The sequence below is a fragment of the Lissotriton helveticus genome (assembly GCF_964261635.1).
Source record: "Lissotriton helveticus chromosome 1_1 unlocalized genomic scaffold, aLisHel1.1 SUPER_1_unloc_24, whole genome shotgun sequence".
NCBI lineage: Eukaryota > Metazoa > Chordata > Amphibia > Caudata > Salamandridae > Lissotriton > Lissotriton helveticus.
In genome coordinates, this window is record NW_027611664.1 from 1,606,963 (window position 1) to 1,619,668 (window position 12,706).

Sequence of the window (12,706 nt, forward strand, 5' to 3'; positions counted from 1 at the left end):
TTTTGCCACCAGCCAGGAAGTTTTGCTAATATTTGATATTGTTTTATTGTTTTTAAAATTGCCTTGCCGTCTGGGTAGCCGTAGGGTCGTGGCTGTGTGCCTAGTTGAATCTGCAGGGGTCAGACACAAGGTCGACTTTTCTGTTGGTTCTGGGAACTCCCAGGGCTGATAGAGGCATTTTCATCTACGTACACATCATCAGTGGTCGCGAGCGGATTGTAGAAGATGGAGCTTCCTGCGCTGCAACGAGAAAATGTGATTTATGTTCGCAGAAATAGACTTTACAGAATTCTTCACAGCAAATGCTTTCTGATACAATGTACCATTACATTTTTGATAGTTTTGATAACGTTGGTGGGTGGAATCGTCTTTGGTATGAGTTTGATTTTTATGCCAGTAACTACAGTACCTCCCCTTGATCCTGCTACTTCTACTGTTTCTTCTATACACTCTTTTCACTCGTTTCCTGAACATGAGCAAGTTCGACGCTCAGAATTCATCAATAACACTTTTGTCCAGCTCTTGCACCAACACCAACTGGTAGTTAACACTACAGACTGCTGGGTGTGTGGCTTAATACCCCACACTATGGATAAAGGTATTCCCTATCTGGTTTTGCCTTTCAGCTATAATGGATCATTTCAGGCCCTTCAGACCATTTTTGCTTATGCCCTTGAAACCTATCCTCCGCGTCCACCACGTTCCACTAAATATAACTCTGCCAACAAAGCTCTAGTCCAGGGAATTATTGATATGATCAAAGACGTCAATAACACTCCATCTTACCCTAGAGACGAATTAAGAGTATATTTGAGTTGGAATTCTTCAGAGTATCGCCTTAGTTTGGGAGAAAGCAAGCGTAAAAGCTCAACTCCAATCTGGGTCGTACCTCACCGAGGTCAGGTCTGTTTGCAAGGTAATGGGAGAAATCCAAGAGCTCAGCTAGGGAGGAGTGAGTGCATAGAGACTTACGTGTTTCCGTCCAACTCCTCCCCTGCTTTTCTTACTGCTAGGGGTACCTACTTTATCTGTCAAGACAGAGCGTATACATGGTTGCCTGCTGACTTTTCAGGATCATGTTATATTGCTCGATTATTGCCTCCAACATACACTGCGTCATCTGATTATCACAAGACCAGAGTAGCAAGAGGTGTCTTCAGCAAGGAAGATACCACTGGTCAGGAAGCTGGGGACTTCTTCAAAGGTTTCCTTCCGTTCTGGGGGCCTATGGCCAATAGTAGAAACATACGTCAGCTAACACGGGTAGTTGAATCTACTATTACCGAAACTGCTGGTGCCCTTAGCAACTTGACAGCTGAGCTTCAGGCGGATAGACTCATGACGTTGCAGAACCGTATTGTTCTAGACGTAATTCTTGCAGATCGAGGTGGGGTATGCAGAATGATCCAATCGAGCTGCTGTGTCTTTATTCCCAATAATGCTCCAACAGTCTATGAGGCGATCTCTAAGCTACACAAGATTTCCGACTCCATTCATGTAGACAAAGGAAACTGGTCCTTCATGGAGTGGTTGTGGACTCTGATATCAGCGTGGGGATGGAAGGTTCTAATGGTCATTGGTGTCATCTTAGTATTCCTGTTCTCGTGTTGCCTGATTATCCAGTGTGGTCCAGCTCTGTGTAGTCTTTGTGCTGCAACCTGTTTTAGAAAACCACCTGCGTTTGGAGAAAAGGTACGTGAGAGGATGATGATACAACAACATGTCACTGACTTGATGAGCATAGAATTAGACTCTGACATAGACTAAGTAATTGCCTATGTAAGGGCAAAAGGAGGGTCTGAGGTTCCGTGACAATTTGAACCCGTGTTTTCAATATTGTCGGAAATATATAATATTGGTATCAGTGAACCGCAAATGATCCATTTAGCATATCCTGGTGTTTTCGCTATGCTACGAGCAAGAGTACTCCTGTTACAAACACATTTCTAATCTACCCATGGCATCCATCTTAGATCATGGCAGCCATCTTGTGTTTCTTGCCCTCACATACGCAATAACCTCTGATTTCTCCATTTCAATTAAGGACACGTAGGCTTAGCCGGAGATTCACCTCTCTAGTGACACGTGCACCTTAGACCAGAACACGCTGTAGCTGCATGACTCGACAAAAGCTGCCTCTTCTGCCCGAGGCCAGTCCTGCTATACTGGTTCTCGCGTCCGTTGACTTGATCACGATTAGGCGGCCGAAACTGGTAGCCTTGCCCATTTACAACCCACAAACATCCCTTATCCTACTTTCCTATCTTCCACACCTGGCTCCGTTCCTTTCTTTCTGAATCTTTATTAGGGGGAGGTAACGAAATTTACGATGAGGCGGTCCGGCTCTTGAATGCAATATTGACAAGGGATTGTGATAAACTAGTGGGAACCCCTCTTCGTAAAGTTTGGCATCAGATATTATCAACGGTTCCTGTGTAACGCCAAATATTTATTGTTTAGGACACAAAGGTTCTGGGAATGTATTACATGCAAAGAATTTGCCTCAAGCTCAAATTTTAGTATATAAGGAGAAACCCTCTTTGTACAAATTGAACAGGCTCCTAGATACTGCCCATGTGTAGTTTCTGTGGCGTCTTTGACGCCACCATCGAGAAGCCCGTGTTTCTGTTTATTTGTGCACCGAGGCAGGTAGAACTCCGGGGTCTTTGGGTGTTGTCCCCTGACACCTCTGGACGGAACCAAAAAGTCCAGAACTCCACGATGGGACCTTGTATGTGGATGGTTCATGTTTTAAATTACCGAATGGTGATGTGACGACCGCGTATGCTGTGGTAACGTTGAATATTGTTGTGGAAGCTGCGAGATTGAATCAGAACTCTGCCCAAGCTGCAGAGCTGATCGCTTTGACTAGAGCGTGTGTGTTGTCGAAAGGGAAACGGGTGAATGTGTTTACCGACAGCCAATATGCCTTTGGCGTCGCTCATAGCTTTGGACGATTGTGGAGAGAGAGAGGTTTTATGACATCGCATGGCACTAAGATTCAGCATGGACAACTTGTAAACGATCTTTTGGATGCACTTACGCTACCTAAGCAGGTGGCGATTGTTAAATGTAGTGCGCATCGTAAGGTGACGGATGATGTTGGTCGTGGTAATGCGTTTGCAGATGAAACTGCTAAGGAGACTGCCCGGAACCTTAGCACTAGAATGTATGTGACGAGTTCGGTTAGGTGGCCTACAGAGACTAGTATGTGCGAGGATACCATCGAGAGCGTGAGATCGATACAGAACGAGGCCACTGAGACTGAAAAGATGAAGTGGAAAGAGAGTACGGGAAAGTTGGATGCGAATGGTTGTTGGATTGATTTGTCGGAGCATAAGAGATGGATGTTGCCAGATGCGTATGTGCTAGCTGTTGTGACGATGGCACACGGGTTAGCACATATCAGCGCGAAAGGTATTTGTAAATTGTTGTCCCCTGTGTGGAAGAATGATGGTATCACTAAGTGTGCTGAGAGATTGGTGAAGAATTGCATGATATGTATGATGTACAATCCTGGTAAAGGAACCCCTACACCTCCTGGCCATTTTGCTCCCCCTTCATATCCCTTTGAAGTGATTCAGTTAGATTTCATCCATATGGAGCGATGCAATAACCTGAAATACGTTTTAGTTGTGGTTTGCGCATTCTCCCGATGGATCGAAGCCTACCCTCTCAAAGACAACACAGCTTTGTCCACTGCGAAAATACTACTGAAGGAATACTTTCCTCGGTATGGAATGCCACGGATTGTATGGTCTGATAACGGAAGTGAGTTTGTAGGGAGTGTGATGAAGAGTGTGTGTAAGGGCCTTGGAATTACTCAGAAATTCCATAGTGCCAATCATCCCCAGTCAGCAGGTTTGGTTGAAGGGTATAATGGCACCCTTAAACTCAAACTAGCTAAGATTCAGGCCACGACTGGTCTTTCGTGGCCTGACGCTTTGCCTCTAGCTTTGTTGTCAACAAGGGCGACTGTACACTCCCGAGTAGGGCTTAGTCCCTATGAAATAGTGTTCGGCCGTCCTGCGAATGTTTGGGGGGGTCCCTAGACCGAGTGTGTTTTCTGATCTTGAGTACCCAATGTTGATCGATTATCTTCATGATCTGACTGCTAAACTGAGGTTAATTCACCAACAGGTCTTTGAAGCACTGCCGACGCAGACGGAGGGTCCAGGCCACCAGCTCCAGCCCGAAGACTGGGTGGTGACGAGGAACTTCGGAAGAAAAAGAAACCTCGAGCCTCGTTTTACTGGACCCTTCCAGGTCCTCCTTGCCACGAGAACTGCTGTCCGTTTGGAAGGCCGGAAGAACTGGGTGCATGCCACCCATACCAAAAAGGTACCAATACCTTTACCGGCGGACTCGTGGGTGAGGAAAGGCATTGCTTCATCTCTAACGGAGAAATTGCAGACCTTCGTACCTTTTAGCGACGCCGAGCCTGTCGGAGAATCATCAGTGCAGCAGAACGACATTGTTGAACATTTGTCACCGCAAAGCTCAAGATCTGAAAATTTGGCTGATCAGCAGAACTCTGTTCCCTCATCGGACTCATTGTTTGACGAACAGACACGTCCTGGAAAGAGCCGATACTTTTTTGCGATCTAACACCAAGGACTAATAAAAATTGCTTTTATTCCTCGACATTCACGTTACCCCATTGCTATGATCAGCCCAAACACTCGCATAATTGTTCCTTGTAAACTTTGAGTTTTTTCCACATCTGTGTTTTTGCTTCCACAGCTGAGAGACTTTTTGTATATATTTGTGAACAAGATACCTTGCATCCAGGTGTACCGTAGGGCCGCGCGTGTACTTCCTTCTGGTTAGTAGGTCTTGACACTAGGTCAAAGGCCGTCGGTTCCTGGGAACTCCTAGGGATTGACTACTACTACACAGAACGAAGTGCGTCAAGAAACGTTGCGGGCGGTCTTAGGGGATGGCGTTTTCAAAGCTTGTGGACTTGGAAAAAGCTCAGGCGCAAAGATTCAGACTGCAACAAATTACCCGTACCAAATGCTTTATGTTTCAGGTGTTCCTACTGTTTTTAACTGTTTCTTCATTATTGGTGGGTGGGGTGTATTATCTGATATTGACGTTTTTGCCTACTGCCTCACCTACCCCTTCTCCTGAACCTAAAACTACCTCCACTGTTTCTCCTCATTCTTTTTACATCTTACCACAACACGAGCAGGCTAGACGTGCAGAATTCAGAAATAATTCCTTTATTCAGCTCCTTCATCAGCATCAGTTAGTGGTGAATACTACTAATTGCTGGGTGTGTGGGTTAATGCCACATACCACGGATAAGGGAATTCCATATCTGGTCCTTCCTTATAGTTCCCAGGGTTCAGCTCGAGCATTCCAAACTATGTTTCGAAGCGCACTAGATTCCTACCCCAATCGAGAGCCACGTCCTCCCCACTTTGGTCCTGGTCCGTACCACAAGCCTTTGGCTATACATTGCGGACTTAGATAGGGATATCTATGAGCCATTGCTTATCCCAGAGGAAGAGGTGCAAGCCTATGGGGACCTGAGTGAGGCTGAGTATAGTGCGCTCGTGGGTGAAAAACAGCTCAGAAGCTCGCCTCCGATATGGATCGTACCCTACCTTGGTAATCTCTGTCTGCTAGGTCGTGGCCGAAGATCGAGAGCTCTTCTTGGAGAGAGCGCTTGCTCCGAGACTTATATCCTACCGATGCTCTCTTCCCCTGTGTTTCTGGCTGCTAAGGGTACATACTTCGTCTGTCATGATCGTGCGTATACGTGGTTGCCCTCTGACTTTGTGGGCTCATGTTATATCGCAAATTTGTTGCCTCCGACGTTCACCGTAGATGCAGACTATCACAAGACTAGAATTGTGAGAGGCGTGATTAGCGAAGAGGACACTGCCGGTCAAGAGGCAGGAGACTTTTTCAAGGGTTTCTTTCTGTTTTGGGGGCCTATGGTCAATAGTAGGAACCTGAGACAGTTGACTCGAGTGGTGGAATCGACAGCTAATATCACTGCCAGTGCCCTTGGTAATATCACCACAGAACTTCAGGCGGATAGGCTCATGACGTTACAAAACCGTATGGTTTTAGATGTTGTTTTAGCAGATCGAGGTGGAGTATGTAAGGTGATCCATTCGAGCTGCTGTATTTTCATTCCAGACAACGCTCCGACTGTCTATCAAGCCATCTCAAAGTTGCATAAGATCTCTGAGTCCATACACGTGGACGTAGGGGATTGGACGCTACTTGGGTGGTTTTGGGGCCTAATGTCGACTTGGGGTTGGAAGATTCTGATGATTGTCGGAGTTGTTGCAGCGTTTCTGTTCACGTGTTGCCTTTGCGTGCAGTGTGGTCCTGCCTTATGTGGCCTCTGTGCTACAACGTGTATGAGACAGCCGCCTGTTACCAAGGGAGCTCAGATGGATAGAGTTATGTTGCAGCAACATCTAGATGGTCTGATGAATATTGAATATGATTCTGACTAGTGCTTGCCTACATGAGGGCAAAAGGAGCGTCTGAGGTTCCGTGACGATCGTAAGTGGTGTTTTTGACTCGCACGAATATGGTCGAGTCTGGTATCTATGAACCGCAAATGACGAGTTTAGTGGGTGTACGCAGTTTCGCTGTGCTAACCTAAACCGTTCGTCTGTTTCGTGGGTTTCTATATCTGTACCCACGGGTTTCATCTTAGATACGGCATCCATTTTGTCTCTTGCCCTCAAGTAGCCAGCGAACGGACGCTGTCCGCTTCGCGACCCTGGGATTCCCAAGACTCTTGCGGAAGACATGTTTCCTTTGAAAGTGTCTTTATGATGAGGGGGATGATACTGTAAGGCAGATGGCCCCGCTCGAGGCTCATCTTGCCGTGCCGGTCTATTGTCTCAGCCGTGCATCTCATTAGGCGCGTCCCTTTGATGCTTGCAACTCGTGTTTCCCGATACCACCTCTTTTACACCCTTTCCGATCTCCCCACTGTTTCTGTCTTCCTCTACACCTGTTCCTGTTCCTTCTTCGATCTGTTTATTGCTGATTGGAATGTACTAATGGTGGGAAGATGGGTTTTTACAGTTGGGAACCACCAAATGTTTCCGTACTTATGTTCCGGGCCCTGAAAGCATGAAAGCAACCTCCTTGTGGTTTATTATGGGAACCAAGTTGTAAACCTTTGTGTACCATGTTAACCTATGAGAGAAATGTGTATAAAAGGAGCGACCCACATTAACAATTCGAAGCAGTCTCCCAGAACTTACACGTGTTGTACTTCTCGTGACTTCTGTTTTCCCTGCAGTAATAAACCTCAAATCTTTGACGCCGAAGGAAGTGTCCCGTGTCTCTGTCATTTGGTACGCCGGAACAGGTTACCCACGAAGGTTTCAGGTGTTGTCCCCTGGCAACGCTGGGTCTTAATAAAACCCAGTCCTTCAACAGGCACTCTCCCCATGAGGACAGAACACAGTCTGGTGGTAGCAGGCTGGCTTAGGACAGTCGATGATCACACTAAGGATTGTAGATCTTAGGGGACCCCTCTAAGGGGCACTCTGTGTGCAATTTTTAATAAATCGGCCACTGCAATTGGCACAGGTTTATTATGCTGAAATGTTTGGTACCAAATATCCCATATTTCAGTGAAACCTTCATGGAGCTGTGGAACTCGTAATGACAAGTGTCCAGCCAATGTACTTACTATAGAGCTTCCCTGGTCACTTGCAATATCCCGGAATCGACAATGATATTGCTGGGGTATATCTGCTCATGCAGATATGCCCTCACAGGAGATATCCCTAAATTAGCGTGCACTATAAGGCCTGCTAGAGGGGTGTCTTACCTATATCTCAGACAGTCCCTATGGGCATCGCATATAGGGATGAGTGCCATGTCGACTCTTCAGTTTTGTCTGCACCAAGACACACAGCTGCAGTGGCAGTATGTATGTATGTATGTGCTTGGTGAGGGGTCCCTTAGCGTGGCATAATGTGTGCTGCAGCCTTTAGAGACCCTCTTTCACAACAAGGCCCTTGGTCCCAGAGGTATCTTTTACAAGGGACTTATAAGTGAGCTAATGGGGTGACAATCGAGGAAACGACAGGTACACTTTAGGGAAGGAGATCGGGCTCAGGGGACCTGGTTGGCAGGGACCTTGTGCACTTCCAGTAAATACTATATCATTTTCCAGGTAAAAAGTGAAGGCTAACCATGTCCAAAACAGGCCCTTTCCTACATTGAGACATATTTTCTAGGACTATGAAAACTCTACAGCAGGTCTTGCTCACAGGCCTTATACTGTGACTGCCACTACTGAACATTAATCTTGAAGTTTTAAAGCAGGGCCAGGATCTGTACAGGAGCCAATGAACAGTAGGGTAACTCACCAGATAATAGAAGTCTTCTGTCTTCACACTCACCTAGAGAGAACAATGCCATCCCATGTATTGCATGACAAAGAGCCCACAACCCTCAGTGAGACACTCACCTCTCAGATGTGATTCGTTAATAAAATGAACATAACGGGTCCCTGGGGACCCCACAGATACACTGTTCCTACCAGTACTATAAATGCTTGAGGTCCCGCAGGTAAACCTAACAGTGCGTCAGAGGCTTAGGGGCCCTACAGGTAAACCTTTCCTAACCCAGTGCTACAAAATGCTATGTGCTCACTGCAGCAGGACTGGGCGCTCTAGGGCAGCAATTAAGTTGCTTGGCATTTATCTACCCTTAGCTAAGCCACGTGATAAAGGCAGTAGATCAGGAAGATTCTCTTCGATCAGAGGTAGCTCTCACTATCGAAAAGGTGGAGACCCTGGTATAACTCAAACGCAGACATGAAGTTAGGCTCGACCAGGACATGCAGTAAACTATTAATTTATGTATCTGTAGGATTAGATTGTATTGCAAGTTAATTCATATGTCACTATTTTCCGCACACAACATACAACATAGATTCCTCACATGCGCACCCTGATGAAAGGAGAACCCCCAAAATGAATTGGGGCAGACTGAATTTAAATTTACTTACGGAACAGAGGATTTTGAAAGTGATTCTATGAGAATAAATGTGCTTAAACTGGAATACAAGTGGATTTGCTTCCAAGGGAAGGAAACATTGATGCACTTTTACGGGTACAAGCTGTGGAGCAGGAGACACAGACCTGATCTAGTCTGGCGCTATATAAACAACTGTAGCCAAATACATCTACCTTCTGGCTCGCGATGAGTGGATTTCATAAATACTACAATAATGAATGAAAAATACACAGCATGCATAGACAAGGTTTGCTATGTAACATCTGTACTCCTGTAAACCTAAACAAACACCAGTAATCAGACACTAGGGACATCACCTGAAGCTCGTAAGATTTTCCTTTTGTTTGGTGTCTTGTTTTTGGTAGGTGGGTTTTTAGGATAAGCTATTTTTGGGTGCGTCTGGGGGTGGGGTGTGTCAGGTAGCCCATGTGGTAGACGATGGGATACAGGATAAGGAGTGCCATGCCATCCCTTTATATATTTCTCCCCTCCTATATTCACAGTCCCCTTTTACCAGTTGTCCGCTTTGCTGTCATCAAGAAGTGGAGAGAGGGAAATCGGCAGGCGGCCCCTTTAAGCCGGAGCTAAGGATGGACATCAGAGGATACACACTTGAAGAAGGCGGTGGCGGCGAGCATGTCAGGTTGGTCAGTAGTTGGTACAGCTACACGCGGAACGGGAACGCGAGGCGTAGAAACCAGGGGGGGAGACCGGAAAGACAGAGAAGGACTAACAGCCTTACGAGAGAGAGAACCGGAGCCCAGGGGAGGTCACAGCTTGTCGGCGAGCAGAACACCCGAACCTGGCGGAGGAGGGCAAAGCCAAAGCAGATGACCAGACCTCACTGAAGGACGCAGAGTCACCACGCCATGGCCCCGGAGGGACGTGGCTCTTCCAGGTGCGTGGGAGTCTACTGGGTTTTTGGAAAGGGGCTGAGTAAGAGAGGGACGGGAGGGGAGGCTGAGGGGTGAAAGGGACCCAGGGAAAAGGAAATAAGTGAGACGGAAACAAAGACAAGAGCAGAATCATCTGCTACTCTTTTTCTTTTGGTTGCTCCAACCTCTACACCCTCCCTTCACATTTATTCATAGCTATTATTCATCCCTCACATCCTCCCTTGACTAAACCATAAAGCAAAAACACTTACCTGACTCTTTTCCTTCTGTCAGAGGGACGACGGCGGCCGAGGATCACCTAAGGGACTGAAGTGGAAGACCCTGTGGGAAAGAAGAATATAACAGAGACAATCAATCATTGTGATTTCCTATAATACTAATAAAAAGTGCATACAAAGAAATTATTCAATGCAGTATGCTCCTTCTTGACCGACTCTTCTACAACGGAGAGCTACATACTTTCCCTACAGGGAATGGGAGACAGAAACACAGAGACCAACAGACACACACACACGGGAAAGCATAGTAGGAAAATGCTATATACCGTTTTTATATGCTTGCATATGTACATTGTTTTAGAAAGATGGTGGAACTATTTATTCTGTTCAATGTGCCTATTTTGCTAACTACTTTTATCTGCTTCTATTATCATTGCAGTTCGGACTGGACTGTTCCCATGAGGCACAGGGTCAAGACTGATTTGCATATGGCCACGTCTAAACTGGGGTGGCATGGTGAGCAAAATAATGATGGATTTAACCCAGATCTCTTGACTGGGGGTGAATTTTTTGATTTATTCTGCATTCCGTCCATCAAGAATTACGATGGTTAAATTAATGATGAAAATGCTAATGATATGTTATTTTAATTTGATATCGCACACAAATTGCCACTAAACAGAAACTACTTTAAGGAGAAATTTAGGATTGGTACGTAGAACCACTCTATCGTTGTGAAGTTGAAAGAAGGGCTCTTGTATAGTTAATGCCTGAAGTTCATCAACTCTCCTTAGTGGGTTTATCGTTTTGAGGAAAGCAACTTTCCATGACAGGAATTATAACGGACATTTGTGCATTGGTTCAAAAGGCGGGCCCATTAGCCTTGGAAGAACTATGTTTAAGTTCCACTCTGGAGCAGGGGGAATATTTGGCGGTATAACCCTTTTTAATCCTTCCATGAAGACTTTAATCACTGGTACTCTGAAGAGAGATAGGTGTTGTCTATTTTGCAAGTGTGCAGCTACGACTCCCAGGTGTAAACAAATGGATGTGTAAGTGAATCCACATTGCTGTAAATGCAACAGATAACAAATTATATTCTGCACAAACGCATCAAGATGATTGATATTGTTGTTGTTAAAATAGGCAACAAAACGTTTCCATTTGCTGCATAACATGCTCTAGTAGTAGGCTTTCTAGCTTCCTTGAAAATATTCATACAGTCTGGTTTTAGTTGTAAATAACCAAACTCTATGACTTCAGGAGCCAAATCGCTAGGTTGAGTTCTCTGGGAATTGGATGTCTGATTTCTCCATGGCTCGGAGTGAGGAGACAAGATGTGAGATGTAGCTTTTGATGTGGAACCACTGAGAGTTCTAAGGATGAGAGTACCAAGGTTGCGAGCCCATATGGGGGCTATTAAGATCAGTGAGGGACATTTGTCTGAGCTTCCGAACCATAAATGGAATTAGCAGGAGAGGTGGAAAAGCGTAGGCTATAGCGTTTTCTCCATGTTAATTTCCATAGGAAATTTTGCGACAAGCTACAGCCCGAACTGCTGAACGGAATTACCCGAAATTTGGAGAAAAAAGGTAGAGCTTGGTTCAAAACGCGACCTTTTTTAAAATGGTGTAAATCCGTTCAGTAGTTTTTGAGAAAATCTAAAAATAAGAGTAAAAAAATCAATTTCCCATAGGAAAATTTGTGCAAGGCTACAGTCGAAACTACTGAACGGAATTACCCCAAATTTGGCAAAAAGGTAGTGCTTCGGTCAGAAAGCGACCTTTTTAGGTCTCACCTGAGCCAGCGCATGCCCTGCACTGGCGAGACTTTAAGTAAGTGGGCTTCAGAAAATTCTACCACTGTGGCCTAGAGCTTGCGGTTACGCGCTCGGGCGTGCGCTCACGAGCAGAGGAGCTATCTGGCTTTCCTCTCTCCTCATGGGTCATCAGCTTTCAAAATACGAGAGCTTTCTTTCACATTTCTGAAGTTGATAGCTTCCTTTTCATTTGCCTATGTATCCCTACCTCTCTACCTCTACTCTACCTCTCTACCTCTACTCTACTTCTCTTCTACCGCTCTACCTCTCTTCATTCCTCTACCTCTCTTCTATCCCTCTACCTCTCTTCTACCCCTCTACCTCTACTCTACCTCTCTTCTACCCCTCTACCTCTCTTCTATCCCTCTACCTCTCTTCTATCCCTCTACCTCTCCTCTACCCCTCTTCTACTCTACTATCGCTCTACCTCTCTTCTAGCCCTCTACCTCTCCTCTATTCCTCAACCTCTCTTCTACCTCTACTCTACCTCTCTTCTACCCCTCTAACCCTCTACTACCCCTCTAATATCCCTCTTCTACCCCTCTACACCACTTGTACCCCTCTACTACCCCTCTACCCTACTACCCCTCTATTACCCCTCTACCTCCCCTCTACCTCTCTTCTACCCCTCTACCTCTACTCTACCTCCTCTACCCCTCTACTACCTCTCTTCTACCTCTACACTACCTCTCTTCTACCCCTCAACCTCTACTCTACCTCTCTTCTACCCCTCTACCTCTCTTCTACCCCTCTACCCT

At 45.8% G+C, this 12,706-nt stretch overlaps 1 long non-coding RNA gene across 1 annotated transcript in view; it reads right to left on the reverse strand.

Annotated features, from left to right (window-relative positions):
- LOC144805782 (uncharacterized) overlaps positions 1-12,706 on the reverse strand; it is a 93,856-nt gene that overhangs the window by 59,679 nt on the left and 21,471 nt on the right. Inside the window, exon 3 of the long non-coding RNA XR_013605597.1 lies at positions 10,163-10,232. This is a non-coding gene — a long non-coding RNA (uncharacterized LOC144805782). The remainder of the gene's footprint in view (positions 1-10,162; positions 10,233-12,706) is intronic.